The sequence below is a fragment of the Ascaphus truei genome, chromosome 6 (genome assembly GCF_040206685.1).
Source record: "Ascaphus truei isolate aAscTru1 chromosome 6, aAscTru1.hap1, whole genome shotgun sequence".
NCBI classification, from domain to species: domain Eukaryota; kingdom Metazoa; phylum Chordata; class Amphibia; order Anura; family Ascaphidae; genus Ascaphus; species Ascaphus truei.
Genome location: NC_134488.1, coordinates 67,986,590 through 68,005,559, shown reverse-complemented (window position 1 = coordinate 68,005,559; position 18,970 = coordinate 67,986,590). Strand labels below are relative to the sequence as shown.

At 43.6% G+C, this 18,970-nt stretch overlaps 1 protein-coding gene and 1 long non-coding RNA gene across 3 annotated transcripts in view; one reads left to right on the top strand and one right to left on the bottom strand.

Annotated features, from left to right (window-relative positions):
• Positions 1-18,970, top strand: part of GRIK3 (glutamate ionotropic receptor kainate type subunit 3) — a 314,294-nt gene that overhangs the window by 60,535 nt on the left and 234,789 nt on the right. The gene's annotated exons all lie outside the window — the stretch shown is intronic.
• Positions 1,472-18,970, bottom strand: part of LOC142496480 (uncharacterized) — a 45,718-nt gene continuing 28,219 nt past the window's right edge. Inside the window, exons 2-4 of one of the 2 annotated variants that reach the window (XR_012802004.1) lie at positions 14,425-14,485; positions 13,176-13,243; positions 1,472-1,957 (exon numbers count right to left, since the gene is read on the bottom strand). This is a non-coding gene — a long non-coding RNA (uncharacterized LOC142496480). Of the gene's footprint in view, positions 1,958-13,175; positions 13,244-14,424; positions 14,705-18,970 lie in introns of those variants that run through there. The other variant, XR_012802003.1, reaches the window with a different exon arrangement.

Genomic DNA, 18,970 nt, shown 5'->3' with positions numbered 1-18,970 from the left:
GTCTGCGCTCACTATCTGCAAGGCAGCAAATGCAAAGATCCCCTTGGAAGCATTGGCAGTAGATGCAAGGAGTCATTTACAAGCCTGGGTTACTTTTGTGTCTGAACTTCGGCAGCTGAATTCTGTAAACTCAGAAGGCTTCAGTCTTCCTGGGGTGCAGCTCGACATGTTGATGTCTGATATGCAATATATTTTGGTGCCCGAGGCAGACATTCAGTTAGCTATGGTCCTTTAAGCCTGTGACTGTTCTTCAAAGACGCCGTTCTTTTTTAAGATTGGTATGAACGGATATGAGCGGATCGCGGTTATATATGTCACAAGTTTAATATAGGGGATTCATGCCTTTTCTGAAAATGTATTCTCAAAAGTGTTTAAGGGGCTGATTCTAGCCACAAACGAGTGCGAAACGTTAGCCCAGCTTTACTCCCATTCCTATGAAAAGAAATTGAGGTGTGCTAAAGCTGAGCACCCTTTTGTGAATCTGGGTCTATATTTCCAAAGCGGATAAATCAAACTGTTACTGTATGTCCAAAAAACACCCTGTCGACAGCTTCAGCATGTATTGAATCAGCCCCTGAATCTTTTAAAGCAGCTGCCCATGCTGATCGGTATTTTTAGTTTTATTTTTTATTAAGAGATCTCCTGCCCTTTCCAACACTGTTTTTTACTTTTTAAATCTGATCCTCTGACCAGGAGATATAAGCATTTGATTTGAAATATTGTCTGGGAGGTTAATATAGTGTTTCCCAGGTTTATATATATATATATATATATGGGTGAGGAGTCAGTGTGGGATATGGGGGAGGAGTCTGTGTGGGATATGGGGGAGGAGTCTGTGTGGGATATGGGGGAGGAGTCTGTGGGATATGGGGGAGGAGTCTGTGTGGGATATGGGGGAGGAGTCTGTGTGGGATATGGGGGAGGAGTCTGTGTGGGATATGGGGGTGGAGTCTGTGTAGGATATGGGGCTAAGGAACCAGTGTGGAATATGAGGGAAGGAGCCATTGTGGGATATGGAAGGAGCCATTGTGGGATATGGGATAAGGAGCCATTGTGGGATATGGAAGGAGCCATTGTGGGATATGGGATAAGGAGCCATTGTGGGATATGGAAGGAGTCGGTGTGGTATATGGAAGGGACAATCAATGCGAAATATGGCAGGAGGAGTCAGTGTGGGATATGGAAGTAGGAGTCAGCTTGTTGTCTTAGGGGAGATCACATCCTGCCCTTCTCAGGAGCTCATAATGCAATCTGCAATGATGGCAGATGGAAGGGGGGGTGACACTTCGGAAAGCGGTCACTAGATCGTGAGTGCTGGAGTTTGCCGCTGCACTTTGGCTTGAGTGAGAAAGCACAATTTTTGAATCAGCGTAAAAAAGAAATAAAAAATGTAAACATACATTCTAACATTATCAGCTAAAATAATCCAGGCGTGAAGAATACCGACTAATAGAACAGGAGTCACAGACGGTTTGGGTGTGCTTACTTTTTATTGATATCATTGTGGTTTGGGTGTGCAATTCCCAGCATCACCAGGGGAAGCCGTCCCAATGTATTGTAAGATATTAGCATAATAATTGGTAAGCTTTTTTTGCAGAAGACTGATAGATGTTCCGAGCCTGTGAAGGTTATGGCGAGGGTGAAAACATTTCACTGTGTCAATGAACATACTTAATTTCCCTGGAAGTGCCGCTCTAAATCGCACATGGGGTATGGCATTAGCATAACAAAGAGATAATGCATTCGTTTAGGCTTTAATAGGCGACACTGCCCTGCAGTTGTTCATTAAACGGAGCCATTGCAAGGTAGGGTCAAAATTCCACCCGGCCCCCCACTGCAGTCCACTGTTGAAATCATTGGTGATTCATCTAGGATGGGAGTTGCTGTTTAATGGCTCATAATATTCCTGTTACCCGGGAAAGGAAGGGAAAGTTTGCCTTTGTTTTTCTCAGCAGTGCTGAAAAACCAAGAGAAGAAAGAGTAGGAGAAAAGAAAACAAGGTTACCAAGTAGAAAGTGATTACATTTGGGATCTGTCGGTGTTGGGTGTAGAAAGTGTGGGGAGTAGACAGGATGGGTGTTATAAGCAGACAGTGTGGAGTATTGGGAGCAGGCACTGTATTGGGAGCGGACAATGGGGAGTATTGGGAGCTGCAAATGACAAAGTTAAAGAAAGATTGAGGGTTTTCAAATATGATTTCAAGGATCTAGACCGCAAGCTTAAAGCAAGGACCTCCAAGGTAGTATTTCCAGAAATACAACCAGTGCCATGCACATCCCCAGGGAGGAAGTTGGAGCTTAGGGAGGTTAATGCATGGCTAAGAAAGTTATGTAGGATTGAGGGTTTGGGAGTTCACCTCGTAGAGGTGCTCTTTTTATAGTAGGGATGGATTGCACTTCAACAAAGAGGGGGCTTTTGTGCTAGTGGGGAAGATGTTAAAAAGATTGGAGGATATTTTAAAGGAGGCTGGAGGAGCAAGCAAGAGGTAATGGAATAGACCAGGGGTCCCCAATGCAGTGCCCACGGGCACCATTGTGCCCACCATTACTTCTGGGGGTGCCTGTCACTGATTGGCCAACCATTTGATGATAAAGCGCAGATCAGGGGTCTCCAGCACGTCGATCACAAGCTATCAGTATCTCGCCAGCTGCCAGTGAGGGCCGACGACAGCTGCTGTATGCCTCTCTCTCGTGTCGTGTCTGTGCTGGGTGTTGGGCCCACCTGGAAGTCGGGCCCAACTTCTGCATCCACGAGCGGGACCGGCTGAGTACTGGAGGCCTACCCCAAGCTAATTGTATGTTGTCTTTGTGCATATGTGTTAATGGTTGGTGCCTGCCACTCTCTCCTGGACTCTCAAGTATGGCCTTGGGCAAAAAAAGTTTGGGGACCCCTGGACTAGACAGATTAGATAGTAATGTTGCAATATCTATTGGTCATGGAGGTGGAGTGGGGAGAAAGGGGAGTTTGGCACGCTGGGAGGCACCTATATTAAATACAGATAATACCAGTAAACCTCTAAAGACTAAATTCACTAGCAGTAGAAAGGCAGGAGCAGATAACATAACAATAGCACAGATTGGTAAAAATCTTAAGTGCATGCTTGCTAATGCTAGAAGCCTGACAGATAAAATGGGAGAGCTTAACTTAATAGCTAGAAGGGAGCAATTATTAATATTATTGTTAATTTGTTAAGCGAAAACATATTCCGCAGTGCAGAACAATGGGGTACAGAGTTATGTATATTACAAAAACATAAACAATTACAGTACATACAAGTGAGGACAAACATGCGCAAATAGATATACTGTAAAGCGGTAATGAGGGCCATGCTCGTGAGAGCTTACAATCTAGAGCAATATGACATACGCACTACTGAAACATGATGGGATGAAACTCAGTGGGGTCGAGCAAATAGAAGAGGTGGTGGAGTATGTTTATATGTTAAACTGGATTTAAAAGCTATTATAATGGAAGATGTTTATGAAGGGATTGATGACAATGTAGAGACCTTGTGGATCAAAATTAGCAGTGGAAGTAAAAGTCTTAAAAATGTTTGTAGGGATATGCTATAATCTATAAAATATCTGTGAGATTGAGGAAGCCAAAATAATTTTGCAAATGGAGAAGGCATCAAAACTAGGTCATGTTTACATAATGGGTGGTTTTAATTATCCGGACATAGACTGGAGTAATGAGATTAGCATTAAAACTAAAGGAATTATCCAAATTATTAGGGAAACAACCAGGAAAGGATCATTTCTGGATTTGGTAATATCAAACAATGTAGACGTAATAACAAATATAAAAGTCAGGCAACATTTGGGAAACAGTGATCATAGAATTGAAATAAATGATCAAAATTGAAGTAGAACTTGCAGCACTCAAAAATAATAGAAAAAATTAAAAAATATTTATTATGCAGAGTGATGTGAACAGAAAGGAGAAAAAGCACAATGTTTCAGGGTTAGCCTTCGTCAGATATAGAAAAGAAGGCTTCAGCAACAGGGGCTTCAGCACAGGGCAGGCAAGGCCAAGTGCTTGTGACAAGCACAGGTTCAAAGGATTATGCTCAGCCCTTTCCTGGTGGGTGGCTGACCCTTAATAGCAAAGGGAGCCAATAGGTGCAAAGCTGCACAGGAGGAAGCAGCAAGACAGGCTCAGGCTGCAATTTAAGCCCAGGAACAGGTTTAGCCAATTACAAAGTCCAGGGAGGGATTTGCCAGGAACCAAGATGGCCACAGCAGCCATGTAAGGGCAGGTTCCAGCAAAACCCTGGACTGGAACCCTTACATATTGGCAGCATACTTTAACCGTTATCCATATACATTGACTGTTTCTTAGAACCACTGGCACAAAATCTCTACACCTGTATGAGACACTAATATAGATAGATTGGGGTGCCTTGCTCAAAACTCTAAAATGAGGTCGCGTGCTGCCAGGGATAGGTGCGTGAACGAACGGGATGTGGGTGTGAAGAACACACAAAAAGATCCCCACTAGGGTCGCACCACAGACCTGAGTAGTAATAAATCATGGTCCTAGAGTGCGCAGACTTACAACATATAAAGTTTAATTGAAACATAATGAACTAAATCACTACATAAATAACTTTAAAATCATGAAGCTCCTAGTGCCTCTCTAATGCTTGAAAACTAGCTCAACAGTAGTTGGTCAAATGTGGAATCAGCCATGACTTCCCCTTGACACTATCCCTGCTTGACTATATAAAGAATACATATAGGTGTTTAGCAGGTTTCTGTACCAAGCATTACACCTTAGAATTATCTCCTCTTACCAAATCAGGGTTAAATTACAGGTATATTAATACCTTACCCATTGATTCTTTCAAGAGGAGTTTTTCTTGGAGAGGGTGAAGCTGCATGAGGTACGGTTATATCTCTTTCCACATTTGACCAACTACTGTTGAGCTAGTTTTCAAGCATTAGAGAGGCACTAGGAGCTTCATGATTTTAAAGTTATTTATATAGTGATTTAGTTAATTATGTTTCAATTAAACTTTATATGTTGTAAGTCTGCGCACTCTAGGACCATGATTTAATACTACTCAGGTCTGTGGTGCGCCCTAGTGGGGATCTTTTTGTGTGTTCTTCACACCCACATCCTGTATGAGACACAATTGATTTCCTTAGTAGAATTTAGATGGTTACCGGAATTGATTCCACTGATTTATTGTGCACCATGGATGTAGAAAGCCTCTACATAGCTGTCTGAAGGTCTAGCGTTAACAAGGGAAGGTCTTAGAACAACTATGCTAAGTGAGTAGTAGCATTGTATCTCTACCACGATTTATTGGAAATTGTGATGTCTAGCTTTGGATGAAGGTTTTCTATGCAAAAACAAGGTACTTTTTCATTTTTTAAATTGTCAGCAGTATTTGCAATTTCATTTTTTGAGTGCTGCAGGTTCTATTTCAATTTCATTATACATGGTGATGCTTTTGGATCAGCACTCCACCTGTGCGAGCACCTAACTAGACTCCCCGCTTCTTTTTTTCCCAATTTTTTTTCCTTTATTGGAGGCATATATAAGAAATACAAACAGTGGTTACAGTCGGGTCAAAACATAGAGCGTCGAAGTCATCGGCACATGACTGTTGGATATATCGGATGCCTCAATAAATCCTTTTCCTGATTATGTAGTAGAAAGAGGGGGGGACAGAGGGTGGGAAGATAGGTGGGGACGACAAGAAGAGGGGGAGGAGGGGGGGGGGGGTTGGGAGGGGTGGGGGGTCTCTCCGATCGTTCCCGGCCTATGGTTGTTTAGTTATTGGCTAGAACCTGTAGCAGGGGTGGGGCTCCTGAGTCGGGCCAGGGTTCCCAAGTGTTGTAAAATTGGATCATTTTTTGTTTCAGCATGGCCGTGAGTCTTTCCATATTCATAACTATGTTTATCCTATTCACTACTGTCCTCTTTGAGGGAGCCTTTACTTGCTTCCATGCCGCCGCGACTGAGCATCTCGCCGCCGTTAGTATGGCGGAGGTCAGCCTGGTCATGGGGGCTGGGAGGTCCTCTATTGGTTTGCCCAGCACGTATGTCAGGGGGTCCAGGGGGATCTCCAGACCTAGGGTATCATCTAGGAGTCTTTGGACTCTGGTCCAGAACTTCTGGATCTCTGGACATGACCACCAAATATGGGCCATGTCACCCTTTTGACCACATCCTCTCCAACAAAGGTCGTCTGTGCCGGGGAAAATCTGGCTCAGTCTGCTCGGGGTCAGGTACCACTGAAATAGTATTTTATAGATGTTTTCTTTTGTGACGGAACAAATTGAAGTTTTGGAAGCTGATTCTCAGACTTCCTCCCAGTCCTCAAGGTCTATTGGTATGTTGCATACCATTTTTGCATGTACAGAGGCGGCACATTTTATTTGAGTGCGGCTAGCTCCGCAAGCCGGGGGATGCCCCGGCATGCTAGCCGCACTCCCTCGGCGTGCGCGCGGTCACGCCTCATCGGGTGCCTGCGCCCCCTACACGCGCGTCCAGGGCCCTGCGATGGTGTCCCGCGATGTGGGGGACGGCGGCAGGGGGTTCCGGGGGACCCGGCAGCGGGAGGGAGAAAGCCCCGATCGGAGGGCGCTCCTCCGTGTCTTCGGCGTGCGCCCGGCACCCTCCCGCGCGCCAGGTTACTGCTGCGGCCGAGAACGGGCAAATGCTCGAATAAACTCGGCCGCAGCAGTAGGTATGGGTGGGTGGGGGGAGGGAGGTCTCGGTTATTCTGTAGATTCCAAAAATTAGTCCTTTCTGGTATTCTCTTATTCGACAGAGGGACTCAAATCTGGTCTGCGGGGGGAATTTCGAGGTCGGGGATAGAGCTCCAAGGAAATGCCTTACTTGTAGGAATTTGAAGATGGGGAGATTGGGGGCTGTAAATTTAGTTTTGAGCTCTTGGAAGGACAGAGCTTCGTCATTCTCCAGCAGATCCGCAACCATACTAATGTCTAGGTCCTGAAATTGACCAAACTGGGTTCGGGAGCACCCAGGAGGGAATTCTGGGTTCCCGAGTATGGGGGTGAGTTGGGAGGGGGATGAAGTTAGGCCATATTTCCCTCTGTTCTTGAACCAAGTGGACCACGTGCATTTCATTGCTCCAAGCTCAAGCTTCTGAGGTCTCTTTTCTTTGTACTCTTGGGACCATAATAATACCGGGAGGGGGATGCGTGGTGTGACTCTATTTCTAGCCAGCAGTTAGAGCTCGGGGGTTTGTTCCAAACCACGGCTTGCCTCAGCTGGGCTGCTTGGTAGTATCTAACCACGTCAGGGACCCCCAGTCCTCCTCTTGTCTTTGCGGACAGGAGTACCGACCTCGGGACCCTAGGTTTACGTTGTCTCCATATGAAGCGTAGGATATGTGATTGTATATTTCTTAATTCGGCTAGAGGAACTGGGACTGGGAGTGTTTGGAAATAATACAATAGGCGGGGGAGGATATTCATTTTAGCGGAGACAATTCTGCCAAACCAGGAGATCTGGTATGTGTTCCAAGCGTCTAGGTCTCTTTTGATTTGGTCAAATAGGGGGGGGGGGTAGTTTGCTCTGTACAATAAACTATATGAACTAGTAATTTTTATTCCCAAGTATTTTATGTGGGAGGTGTTCCATTTGTACTTGTAATTTGATTGCAGGAGTTTCCAAATGGGATCTGGGAGGGAAAGGTTAAGCGCTTCGGATTTATCCGTGTTTATCTTATAGTCTGAGACCTGGCTGAATTGGTCTAATAGTTTCTGTAGATTAAGGAGGGAGATGTGCGGGTCAGCGAGGGTCAGAATAACGTCATCCGCGAAAAGGGATATTTTATAGTTTTTATCGGCGATTGATATGCCTTTGATGTTTGGATCGGCTCTAATTTGGGATGCTAGCGGTTCAATAGAGATTGCGAAAAGCAATGGGGAGAGGGGGCAGCCCTGCCTGGTTCCATTTCTTATCTGGATTGGATTTGATTGTCCTCCTGGGAGTTTTAGATATGCGGTGGGGTTCTGATATAGGGCACGGACACCCTCGAGGAAGGGGCCTGAGAAGCCGAATTTAATCATGGTGTGGTCGAGAAAGGTCCATTTGATCCGATCGAAAGCCTTCTCGGCATCTAGGCTTAGAATCATGGCCTGGAGTTTATTGAGATGCACGTGGTCAATAATATCAATGATTTTACGGGTGTTGTCAGAGGCCTGTCTTCCTGACACGAAACCCACTTGGTCTATATCAATTAGTCTGGGGAGAATAGGGTTTAGCCTGTTTGCAAGGATCTTGCTGAAGAGTTTAAGGTCTGTGTTAAGCAGGGAGATCGGTCTGTAATTACCGCATTGTAGCGGGTCCCTTCCTTCCTTATGAATAATGGCTAAGTTGGCAGCTGAAATTGTGCCCGGAATCAGTTCTCCTTCTAGAAAGGAGTTGAACATATCAATTAGGTAAGGGGAAAGGGACGATATGAATTTTTTGTAGTAGGCGTTCGAAAAGCCGTCTGGGCCTGGGGTTTTGGCTATTTTGAGAGAACTTATGGCCTGGGTCAGTTCCTCCTGCGAGATTTTGTGGTTCAGGGCTGTGAGCTCCTCTTCAGTGAGAGAGGGTAGATTGCATCGCGCCAGATATTGCGAGGCAATATCTTCGGTGTCTTTTTCTAGGTTAGGGGGGTGGAGGTTATAGAGATCTTTGTAGAAGTTCGCAAATTCCTGAGCGATTTCTTTCTCCAGATAGGTAATCTGGCCGCTTTTTGTGCGGATCCTCGTGATCTGGGCTTTTGCCTTAATACCTCTTAATTTTGACGCTAGGAGTTTGTCTGCCTTATTGCCCCTATCGTAGAACCTTTGGTTGGTCCATTTGAGCGCTCTCTCTACGTCTTCTAATTGGGATCATTTTAGCTCAGATCTTGTTTTGTCAAGTGTTCTGAATAGTCTTTTGGAGGGGGCCTTTTTGTGTTGTTGTTCGATTGCTAGTATCTTATCCGTTAGTGCTTTTTGTACTTTTAGCTTTGTTTTTTTCTTGTGGGATGCTAGAGAGATTAGGTCTCCTCTGATTGTAGCTTTGTGGCTTCCCAGAGCGTTGACGCTGCTGAGACTGACCCTCTATTTATTTCAAAGAATGAGGCTAATTTTCGCTGAATTGATTCCACGACTTGCGGGTCATTGAGGAGGAAATCATTAAGTTTCCATTTATATGTGGAGCTCTTAACAAAAGGCAGAGAGAGGGTCAACTCGACTGGGGCATGGTCAGACCACGTAATTGGGCCTATGTTGGAGTGGGAGGCCGCCTGGAGAACGTTTGTGGTACCTAGTACGTAGTCGATCCGCGAGTAAGACTGATGTGGGGCTGAAAAGAACGTGTAGTCCCTCTGGCCTACGTGCTGGGCCCTCCAAATGTCTGTGAGGGAAAAGTTATGTAATGGTTGTGGGGGGGAGAGGAGGAAGGGGAGAGGGGGGGGAGAGGGGGGGAGGGGATGTATAGATATGGGGCCTGGCCTTGGCACAAGAGTAACCCAATATCTTGACACTATTTACAATTGAGGTTGGGCGCAGGAGGTCCCTAGTGGTACATAGATCTACAGTGGTGGGCTTAGATTGCTCTTTAAACCTTAGGGTGTGGGCGGCATGGGGAACTGGGGGGGGGAGGAGAGGGGGGGACACGACATTGGCACAGGTGGAACACATTCTCAACATATTACAGTCAATTTTGTTCTGGTTCAAAAAGCTCCAGGGAGAGCAAAGATCTATCATAGTGGTCCTGGATTGCCCTGTTGATCAGAGTGCGGATGTGGTGGGAGGGGGGGGTGGGGGGAGGGTGGCGAGCGATCGTAGGTACATAACATTGGACAGATGCAACAGTTTATCCTCACATGGCATTAGACTGAGGTTCGGCGCAGGGAGCCCCTGGCGGGCGTATAGATCTACAGTGACCGTCTTAGGTTTCCCCTTAAATCATGGTGCTCGGGGGGCATGGGGGGCGGGAGAGAAGGAAGGGGGGAGGACATAGCATTAGTTGAGATGTAACCCATTTACATCCTGATACAACCAATTTTTTAGAGCAGGGAGCTCAGGGGGGGTGCCTAGAACTACTGAATCGAGCTTAGTCTGCCGTATTGATCCAATTGCGCTAGGGGTAGGGAGGGGAAGAGGGGGGTGGGTGGGCAAAGGGGGGGAGGGGGACGCGGGAGAGGAGGGTTGGGGAGAGGGGAGGGGGGGGGGAGGGGGACGTATTCACGGGGACTTGGCGTTGGGGCACATGCAACACTTTATATTCAGATTATAATCCTCCTCGTTCTGGGGGGGGGGGGGTCGGTCGTGGAGCATAGAATGGGGGTACATGGGGAGTACAGCCAGTCTTGCGGTATCGGCAATACACAGTACATTTGAAGCGGGCTTTTTTACTTTCATTTATGAAGGGGAGGAGGGGGGATAACTGGTGGCTGCGGGGATATGGGGGTGAACGTTGAACCGGACAGGGGGGAAAAGGGGGGGGTGGGGAGGGGCGGGGGGAGGCTTGGATTATACGACCTTTCCTCTGGGGCTGGAAGCGGGGGGAATCAGTCCTCTGCCCCGAGGTTCTGGATTTGCGCCGCAGCTTAGAGTCTTAGAGTCCTGGAGGGATACCCAGCTGCTCTGTCCGGGCTGTTGGGGCTCGGGGAGCCGGGCTCCCTTGGAGGGGTAGTCCTGCGTATTGGTCAGCCCAGTGTCTCTGGCCCGTTATGACCTCCCTTTTCCTGGGTAGTCAGGATCGTTGAGCGGTGTGGTGCGTTAGACGGCTGTCTCGTGCTAATCCCGGTCTGTCGTTGCGGAAGGAAGGAAGGTCCCGCGGCTCCTTGTCTCGTCAGCTGATCCTCGGGGATGGCTCGTCTGCGCTGAAGGATGGACGTCAGCCGAGGCGTGGTGTGGAGTAGGACCTTGTGCGGGGGGGGGGAGAGGGAAGGGGAGGGGGGGGAGAAGGGGAGGGGGGGTAGAAGATGGGGAGGGGGGGTAGAAGATGGGGGGGGGTAGGAGGGGGTGGGGGGGGTAGGAGGGGGTGGGGGGGTAGGAGGGGGTGGGGGGGTAGGAGGGGGTGGGGTGGGGGGGAGTAGATCCAGCCGGATCGTTTCTTTAATGGCTCAGGAATTGGTGCAGGGATGAGTTGGTGGAGGTGAGTGGGTTGTTGGATATGGGGGTAGCCAGGTGGGGGTGCAGGGATGAAAAGGCTGTTCGGGACACGCTGTGTGGTGGTAGTCTCAGTGGACCCTCTGGTTGGCGAGTCGTTCTGATGTTCGTAGAGTTTCCGCAGACTCAGGTCGTGCCACACGGGGAGGGGGCGTTCCTCTTCTCGCAGGGGGGGTGATGCCGATGGCTTTTAGAAAATCATTGGTGTCCTCAGGGTCCGAAATGGTGTAAAATCGTCCGTTCCTTGGGACTATTAGTTTGAAGGGGAAGCCCCAACGGTAAGTAACTCCCCGGTCTCGTAGGAGAGTCGTGAGGGGCTTCATCTCCTTCCTCTTCATAACCGTGGTCCTGGAAAGGTCACTGTAGATCTGGACAGTATAATCATCTACTTTGACGTCTCCAGCTCTTCTCGCGGCCGCTGATATCTTTTCTTTCGCGGTGTAGACGTGGAATTTCGCGATCACGTCCCTAGAGCGGTTTGGGTCAGGGGATTTTGGACCGAGGGCTCTGTGTGCTCTGTCGAGCTGGAGATCATGCTCGGACAGTCCAGGAACCAAGTTTAGAAAGAGTTTTTTAAGGTAAGGCTGGATGGATTCTGGTGGGACTGATTCAGGTATTCCTCTGAATCGTAGGTTCTGCCTACGGTCCCGATTTTCGTGGTCCTCGAGAGCGTTTTTGAGGTCAGCAATCTCGTGCCCCATCCTTGCCATGTCATCCTCCGTATTAGAGTGGGCTGTCGAGATAGTGTTTATTTGTGCCTCAACTGCCTCGGTTCTTGCGGTTAGGGTGCTCAGATCCGTCCTGATGTCGCGTAGGACCGTCTCTAAGTCCTCCAGAAATCCCCTCCTCATCCTGAGGAGTAGAGACTCAAAAAATTCTTTATTAAGCTCCTGCTGGGCCGGGACAAATTGGGCGAGCATTGCGGCCTCCGCGGCGTGCTCGTGCTCCTCGGTGCCATCTTGTGAGTCTGCGGATGGCTCCATCTGTCGCTGAGTCAGCTGGAAAAACTTAGTGACGGGGTTCTGCGTCTTCTTTTGCTGCTTCCCTGTCATGGCCAAGGTCTCAGGGAGGGTGCTGGCCACTTTTGAGGGGGTAATTTTGCCGTTTGGGTGCTATATTGATTAGCTTTGTGGGGAGGGTGTCGGGAGCTCGTTGCCTACCCTGCCATTCACGGTGACGTCACCGGAAGTCTCCCCGCTTCTTTTTTTTAATAGGCGAGTGCCCACCAGTCCATTTTGTTTATACATGAACAAAATATATATATGGGTTCAACAAACGCTTTACATTTAGAAAGGCAGATTTGAATAAACTAAGGAATAATCTGCAAGGAATATATTGTGATGACATTTGTTCCGGAATAAATGTGGAGATAAATGTGCAGTGTTTAATAAGTACACATATCTAAGTGTAATAAATATAAAAGAAACAAGTCTAAACCAATGTGGCTAAAAAATAAAACAAAAGGTGTTGGGAAAGAAATGGAAAAGAAGAGGCAGGCGTTTAGGTTCTTAAAGCCAGAAGGAACAGAGGCATCATATCAGGATTAGAAAAATGTAAGAAAAGTTTCAAAAGGACAATCAGATTAGCAAAAATTGAAAACGGAAAAGGATTGCAATAGAATGTACTGTAAGATCAACCCTAAAAAGTTCCTTAAGTACCTTAATAAAAAAAAGATTAGAAAAGAGAATATAAGACACTTTCAGTCTGAGATGGGCAGGCAAATTATTGGAGATAAGGAAAAAGCAGAGGTATTAAAACAATACATAGTTTGCCTCTGTATTTACCAATAATATTGCAACTATATTAAAGAACAAGTGATTAATTCAGGAAGAAGTGCATAGGTGGCTTGATAAAATTAAAGTATATAAGGCACCTGTCCCCGATGGCATTCCAAGGAGGTAAGTTTAGTAATAGCCAAACCATTATATTTAATATTCCATTACTTCCTTTCCACTGGCTCAGTACCACAAGATTGGCTAAAATCAGACGTTGTGTCTATATTTAAAAAGAGAGCTAGATTACAACCAGGAAATTACAGACCTGTAAGCCTGACATCAACAGGGAAGAAGCTCCTTAAAGGTTTACTACAGCATAATATTCAGGAATACCTACTGGACAAAAACATTATTAGTAATAGTCAGCATGGATTTATGAAAGATAGGTCATGCCAAACTAACCTTATTTGTTTCTTTGAGGAGGTAAGTAGGAATTTAGACCAGGGTAATGCAGTTGATGTGGTCTAGTTAAATTTTGCAAAGGCTTTTTAGACAGTGCCAAGCACGAGGTTAGTGCTGGGGTGCACAAGCAGGGTGGTGATAGAAGCGGGCGGAAGGACATGATGCCGGCGGGTCACCAAAGTGAAGCAGAACAGCAGCTGGCAGAGGAGTTAGCAGTTGCATGGAGGCAGAGCAGGATGGCCAGAGAGGAGTGCGCCCCAATGGTCCGACCCACAAGTCTTTCTTACTTCCGGTGTCTATGCTGCTACAGCGTTCTCCTCCCTAGTCGTCCTGCTCTGCATCCATGCAACTCCTAACTCCTCCGCTATCCACTCCGCTAGCTCTCTAGCCCATAAGGACAGTGACTACGTCACAATCCCTACTGCACTATGAACATGTTTTCCTTGCCTATTATGTGCTGAAATTAAATGGTTAATTATGACTTTTGTTTGTTTCTCAAATACACGCACTCACATTAACAGCTGCTCATACAATATAATTTATATCCAGATAAAAGTGAGTATACATAATTAGCCTGATTTGAGTGGCGCTTAGGAATTGGAGCAAAACATTTCTCCTCTGCTACACAGGACCGGTTATTTTTTTTTTTATCTACACATCTGCTCTCTAGAGTGATTCAAATTAAAATGGAATTTGCATACAGTATACACAGTTCAACTGGATTCCATAAAGACAGTCTACATCCGTTTCTTTTTAATTAGTTGTATGATGCGTGTTTGCAAATCTGCTTCCAAAGTGGTAATCTCTTGTCACAACTATGGGCAGCTAATAAAAGCAGAACTCGTGCAGTAGATAAAAGCAGGGTTCCTATTTTACGCAAGCATGGCATAAAAGGAGCTTAGAATAAAATCAGCATTTCAAATCATGTCTTATAATAAAAGTATGTCTGGTGAAAGGGCAGTCCCCGGCACCGGATCACATGTTTGTTTTTAAACTTAGTGTAACTGACTTATTAAGTAAAGAAATGTTACCTAACGTCGCCAATATGAATGTGACATGACTGTGCATCAAAACATAATGAAACAACAACAAATGTGAGATACAAATGGTACCAGTATCAGAAAAGTCCTTGCTTAGGTGTCCATATTAGATGAATATCAAAGTCCAAAGTCACTTCGATCCAACAGCAAATGAGTTGATGGATATCAGCACATAAAAGAGAAGGGGAGACAAGAATACATAGTGTAATACTGCAAGGTAATGACCAAGGGGTGGGGAATAGTAGGGAAGAATCCCTAAAAAAGGTGTCGGCAAGAAGGTGAGATGAACAAACATAAATGTATTAAAACAATGATGGTTGTAAATTCTCATGGCTGCAGTGCGTCATCTTGACTACCTGATTTGGGAGAATATACATAAAACAGAATGATGTCTATTTTTTATTTGTAACTTGTATATTAGTGAATATAAATGATGAGTGCAATATTATTTATAGAAGTCATACTGTGAAAATAATACTTTTTGGAAACCTAAATAATGAAACACCCGTGCTGCATCATATACATTTTTGGGTTTAATTCTGCGCTGGCATTATTAACAGTCGTTTTAGGGTTTATGCCAAGTTGAATTTAGCGGATGAGTTGATGCATTTTCTACTTTTTAGGGCGTGCAGAAACATTTTTGTAGTACGTACCATTAACATCTGCAAGCGCAGTCCATTTCTGTGCGCTAAAACAAATTGAGAAAGCTAATTGTTTACGCTGATGGCACGGAGCGACAGTTCAAGTTACTACATAGGCAACGTTTTAAATGATATTTCCATGCACCAATTTTGCACCAAAAAAGCCGTTTATGATACTTAGTATTTACAGTAGGCCGCTTCATTCTGTTTGTTTACCCTCACGACAGTGTCATAAAGAAACCAAAATGTTGGTCTTTTTCCATACATACAATTTACAGTCATTTTGAAATGTCTCTGCTTCTCTGTTGTTTATTCTGTTACATTTATTAACACCCAAGCGATACTTTTTAAGGGTTCACCTACATTTATTTCTCTTCTGTTTATCCGTGTGACTAATAACGGATGAATAATTACTTTGCAGACAAAAAAAATAAAAGGGGGGAAAAAAATAACATTATTTACCTGTACATTTAAGGACTGACAAACAGTCTTATCACTAGAAAATATTAGATAAAGATTGTACAAAAGCAGTTGGGTATATCGGAAAAAGGCGAATTCTGACATGCTGACCCTCTACAAGGACTTTTAACCCTTTCCATGCTGGAGAAGCTTCAGGCAACCCTGACAGTGAATGTGTTAAGCTGTTTACACAACGTGAGCTGAGTATCGTCACTATGCTTTGCTGTGCTAGTAGTGTATGTAAATAGCTGAGGTATTGTAGGCCCTTCTAGCAGTGAGGTATACAACTCTATGCGGGTTACTTACTCAACAGCAATAGCGCCGACTAGGACACTAGTCCCACTGACTTCAATGGGAGTTTCCGTGCGATTGGCACTATCCCAGTTGAATGAATAACCCCCTGTATCTCCCACAGGAAGGTTAGACCTACAGTAGGGTTGGAACGAATACTTCTTCTGCAGTGTTGGCTCAATGTCCTCTCCCCGCATGTTGCTTCCCTCACAGGGCAGACAAGCTCGCTGCCCAAAATTAATTGGTTGTGCTTCAGGAGTGTTAAATGTCCTTAAATTCGCTTTTTCTGTAGATTCACATCAGTATAACAGAATTCAGCATTCTTGTCGTTTGCACACAAAAACAAAACGTTTATTTTGAAAAGAATTACTTACATACAAAAATAGTAAGAATGACGATGGTGATGTTTCAAATAGATTGATATTCTTAAGAATAGTTGCACATAGTAACCTTCTTTCTGTTAATATTCTCTTCAGGTATTAACATGTCCTTTTCTCCTCTTCATGGTATTATCAATCTGGCCCGGTCTTTCTTCGTCTGGCCTATCTTCTCTCCATCCTTCCTTCTTTTTCTAAACTCACTAAGCTCACTGCTGTATTTATCCATAAAGACCCACCCAGTCAGCCATTTTAACCTTTAAGATGTTATATCCCAACATGGTATTTACCCACATTACTGATGTCATATGAACTACTTCTGAACATATAAGTAGTTTCAAACTTACTGAATTGAAAAGTCTTATGCAGCATTTTTCCCAGTTAGGACTTGCAGCTGTTCAACAACTTGAGGCCACGAATTGACCTTTTGGGTCAATTCTGTCTGTCAGAATAGATCTGACCTTTCACTTAGAATACTGCACATGTAACAATAACTGAATATACAATCAGATAATATATAGATATGAAGGAAAGTCCAGACTATTATACTGTATACTTTAACATTCTGCCTTTGATAACAGATTCATTCATTACAATATAATTATTGCTAAATTGGATTTCTTACAGCCCCCCTAAATTAGATTGTAATAGAATCACTATAAATCTTTCAAACAACCATACATATCACATTCAAAACTTATCAAACAGAATGTCAGAATACAGCATACCTCTGAATTACTCTGCCTTCACAATACATATTACCAATTGCTGAAAAACAATATATCATGTTATAACAACGTACAATGATGAAGACAAATGAAATATTTCCCAATACTGATACATTATAACAGATTTCTTTAAAACTTTGCCCATTGACCCTGTAATTACCCATCATGTTCTATCTCTTTTAGTTTACCTTCTTCATGTTGAAAAACAATTTCTGCTTTTTATTGTTTTTGTAACATCTGAAGTAAACCTTAATCTTTTTAAAGTCCTTCAGTCCATTTCTCTCAAGAGAACTCAAACTCATTTATTTGAGCTATATTAAATTGTAATGGAAGCATATTTACATCTCTCAAAAATGTGTAAATATATTCCTACTGATTTCCTCCAATACAATTTAATTCTTCAAACATTAAATGTTTTTACGGTTTCAATACAAAGTAAGCATGAATGATAAATAATCTTGACCTGGCGTAATAAACAAAGTATTTTAGAATAAAAATGTAAACAAGCGTAAAAAATCTATCCGTTAAGTCTTGCTATAATTGTGTAAAAAATAAAACTCTGGATATTGGAGACTATAAAATAATAACTGAATATTATTACCACTATTTCTAGTACTGTTATAGGAAATAAAACTCTTTCTTTTCCTAATATGAACATTTAAAGAAAAAATAATAATACTTGTACATACTGTACATCGCACCCATAAATCTGTATAATTTTGAACCAATAACAATTCTTCTAGCAAACTTTGTTGTACTCCTAGAGATGTAATTCCCCCTTGTACTTTTTCAGTATTGATTATTTCTTTCAATAGTGCCAGTAGTAATAAATATAATAAAAAATAGTAATTTTGTCCTTTTTGCTAAAAAATGAAAAAATATTCAGTCCCATAGGTGATGACTCTTGTTGATTTTCCTCATTCTTCTTGACTCCGATCATCCAATCGTATTCTTTATTCATCACACAATTACATATGACCTGTAAAAATATAGCAGTATCATTATATTGGTAAATATATTTAATCTTAGTCCATCTGGACCATACACTTACAGTACTGTCTACATGTTACATACATAAATCACAAACATAACCTTTAACATAATGTTAATTATAATGTTAACTATATCATAAGAGCCTTCTCAATTTGTTTACCAAATACTTTTTTCATTAAAAAAAATGATCATAATTGTCATCTACTTCACTTCCCCCCTTTTAAAATTTTGGAAATACAGAACACCTATTTTAATTCCTAAATTTTAAATCCTATTCTACCAACTGATTATGGATGATACTTTAAATCTTTATTTAATCCATAAAATTTCACATGTAAACTTCAATCACTAAACCTGTGAAATGAGAACCCCTATCTGACTCAAGAATGCGTGGAAAACCCCATCTGGAAAAAACATGGTTCCATAAAACTCGTGCTGTAGTAATTGCATCATTTTGCTTGACCAGAATGCTCTCAACCCATTTTGAAAAGACAGCTCTCGTAATCCAAGCATATTTTAACCCATTCTTCCCTGAGGGTAAGGAACCATTGTGATCAATTTGCAATGTGGACCATGGGCCATCTGCTGGTGCAATACATTGGAAAGGTGGTTTTTGCCTTTTGAGCCCAGGATTTCCTTTTAAACTTTCCAAAAGTGTCTCTTGTCCTACGTGACCCAAACTTTCATGATTTATGGCCTTTTCTTTATGGACACGAGAAGGCTTTAAATCAACCCGGGAAATAGCAATGGACGTATCCTTTGCCTGTTTCTCTGTAAAGGAAAGGAGCTGCATATCTTTGTGTCTGACTGTCGCTGTGGCACTAGTCTCTGTAAGCACTACATTCTGTTCTGTTAAAACCTCTTCCTTAGCCAAGGAATCAACTATTGCATTTCCTTCAGTGAGAAAATCCTGTCCTGTTTTTTGTGTTATTTGGAAATCTTTCTTAAGTGTTGGCTTGACACAAAAATTATCACTGATTTCAGGTAATTGAAACTCACTGGTGACCATTTTAATTGGACAAACACTTCTCTCGTTACCATATTTAGAAGGATTAATTAACACAGGCTTTCTTCCTTTAGAATTTTTCCAAATTGCCTTATTGCCTAAATCCACAATATTACAAAGAGA